Consider the following 3,196-nt stretch of genomic DNA (forward strand, 5'->3'; position numbering starts at 1 on the left):
AGTCAATGCCACGTGTAACCAACCAATTAACAATAGTGTATATACACTAACAACAAGTAGAATCCCCACCTTTTGTTTTTATCCAATTGTCTGCATAGTGATCATTTATCAAAGAACAACTCTGATTATCAAATGATTGAAAAGCTAGGAGCAATTTACTTATGATACTTAGTTGATATTCATTAAAAATATCTACCGAGTTGGTAAATTGTCATTCTTTAAAATAGACAATGTATTGTATTTTATATGTTTGGTTATAGTTGGAAATTTCTTAGATTTTATAAAAATGAATAACTGTAGGATAGAGTATTAGAATAGAAAAATTCATTAGATAATGAACTCTTTGTTGTAAGTTATTTCTGTTAACGAGTTAATAATTTAAAGTGTAAAATTGAGCACCAAAGACTTTCTAATAGATCTTTTTCAATCACTGATATGGCCAAGGTTGTTAAAATCGTGATTTTAACACGGCACGGAACATGCAAACCAAACTCGGATCGTAAAAACGGATCGTAAAATCGTAAAATCGTAAGTAAAAGTGAAATAAACTAATAAACAATACAAATGTCCAAACACTTAAAATACATGATTCAAATAAAAATTCATACATGATTTAAATAACTTAAAAATACAATACAATACAATTATGTCCATAGAATTTCATTAACTAAAAATTAACAAACTTAAAACAAATAATTTGTTGGTGTGTTATATAAACTAAACATGACCTCATTGCTTTGATCTTCCTCGGCATGTATCCAGCAGTTCAAGAATTAACATATACACCAATTCGGATGTATAGTGCTGAGAATTGAATAAAATATAACATAAAAACCAACATGGCAACAAATAGATTTTTTAAATGAACTAAAATGAAACTATTTTAAAATTATAAACAAAATGTAGCCTACCAGGAGATAAATATGAATTTTGTTCATTAGATTTTTTAAACAACAATGCCGTCATAAGTTGTTCTTTTATCTCATTATTTATCAGACTTTCCAGGGAATACCGAAAGCTAAAGCAACACATACAGAGACCATTAGATCATGCTCTGCCCTTTTGCAAATATTAGAGAAATAAAAAGAGCTTTTAAAGAGAATGGTAGAGCTTGCTTCACTGACAAAACAAGCAATGATCTTGCAACGTGAAACTCCAGTTTGACTAAGATAATATGAATTCCAATAATCACAAGTTGTGGAGTATGTTTCTTCATCTTAGATATGCTAATATAGGAAGCATGGGCTCGAAAAATACAGTAGAAAGCAACCAAAATTCAGGACAGTATTAAGCATTCATTTCATGCTCTGCCCTTCTGGTGGGAATTGCAATAAAAAGAAAGATGGGTTTTGGAGCTATATATGATGTAGCAGCATTGTAGCAATCTCCACATTGTTTTCGCCAATAGTTAACAGGATACTCTAAAATTCCTAGCTGTCCAAAGTGGTTGGCTTCAGGATTCATTCAAATTCTATCACGGGATCACTCCTGTTAGAGCTTAGAGGATTCATTTATACATTTTAATTATTTGCCGAAACCATTAGATATTTACAAAGGATCTTGGACAATTAAAATTATGAAAACCAGAAACTGAAAGCAACCATTTGAAAGCAACATCTTTGGTACCGTCTATCAGATTAGGACACAAACATGCAAAGATTGCAAAAACCCAATATGGCAATATATATATATATATATATACATACACATACAAGACTTGTCAGCACAGTTAATAAGGCATGCGAAATTACAAAAGAGAAAAGATCTTATGATTCAGCAAATGAGCAAATGTTAATATGATAGGCACTCAAGTCTTTTTCTATATCAGACACTTCATCGCCATGGATGAGGAGGAAGAAGAAAAGATTAACAAAAAATAATGTGTTTACCTGGAAGATTTTCAGCACCAGTTGCAAGATTAACAGCAAGTTCAATATTATTTAACTGCCAAATCACCCAAAAATGATATAAGATTGATGGCCCTCTTTTGTATAATAAAACATGATAGAGAAGGAGAGAATCCAGCAAGCAAACCTGACCACTAATGAAAGAATCCAGCAAACAAAGCAGAGGAGTGGAGACTGGAAACTGGAGACCGGAGAGGCGGAGACAATCAGATCAAAGGCAAACGAAATAAAGAAAAAAAATAGGGGTTTTGAGAGAAAGAGAGTGGAAGGCGTTGGCTTCTGCTGGGTTTAAGATTTGAGAATAAAAGAATGTGAGATCTGCTTCTGCTAGGGTTGATTTGGGGAAAGGGAAAAGGAAAAGGGGGGATTTTTGTGAGACTAATGGGATGGAGAGGAGAGGACTGAGAACAGTGAGAAGATTCCATAGTTTTTGATAATTTTGTTAAACTCGGTAAACTCGGACCGAGTTTACCGAGTTTAACCGATTTTAACCGAGTTTGACTGAGTTTGACCGAGTTTACTGATTTTCGAGTTTTCTACCCGATTTCACACGATATACCTGAGTTGACTCGTAAAATCGTACGATTTTACGAGTCAACTCGCGAGTTTGACAACCATGGATATGGCTACTGAAATTGTGAGCATCAACATGTGGGTTCCAAATCCAAGTGGTAGTATCAAGACTTCAAGTAGTGGGTACTATTTACACAAAAAACAGACATCCATATATCAATCATACAAGAAAGTTAATTATTCACTATTGTACATGTAAAGATAAGCTGTTGATCATGAGTTGTATGATCAACCAAGACGTTCATGATCGACTAGAGGCAAGGAAGACAAGATAATGATCAATTAAGAGGAAACAATCTACTATAGGAAGAGTCCACATAATTGACCAAGATGAAGTGATCAACCATGAAGGAAAAATTCATATGATCGACCAATCCAGGCCTAAACAGAATATGAATCCTTAACGTGTATAACTAGTTAGGATTCATGTATTTATATATATAAAAAGAAACTATGCTTTATTTTTAATATAATTTTTATTAGGATTCCATATACAAATTCATTATCTTATATGAATTGTTTTTATAAGATTAGGTTTAAAAGATTACTTAGGAGTTTAATATATTGTATTAATATAAATAGGGCTATACAACTATTATAAAAGATGACCAACCCTACATATGCAACTTCATTCAATTTATTTCTCTTACTTTTATTTACAACTTTTCTTTATTAAAGATGGTCAACCCCACAGGTCAACCCCACAGATGCAATTT

The 3,196-nt window shown here is 32.5% G+C and overlaps 1 long non-coding RNA gene across 1 annotated transcript; it reads right to left on the bottom strand.

The window, feature by feature from the left end:
• Positions 1 to 565: 565 nt before the first annotated feature.
• LOC127905425 (uncharacterized) lies at positions 566 to 2,318 on the bottom strand. The gene is made up of 3 exons (XR_008059406.1): positions 2,035 to 2,318; positions 1,890 to 1,944; positions 566 to 804 (listed from the first exon to the last, which is right to left on the bottom strand). It is a non-coding gene; the product is annotated as an uncharacterized LOC127905425 (long non-coding RNA).
• Between the last annotated feature and the right edge of the window lie 878 nt (positions 2,319 to 3,196).

Source organism: Populus trichocarpa, chromosome 6, assembly GCF_000002775.5.
Source record: "Populus trichocarpa isolate Nisqually-1 chromosome 6, P.trichocarpa_v4.1, whole genome shotgun sequence".
In the NCBI taxonomy this organism is placed as follows: domain Eukaryota; kingdom Viridiplantae; phylum Streptophyta; class Magnoliopsida; order Malpighiales; family Salicaceae; genus Populus; species Populus trichocarpa.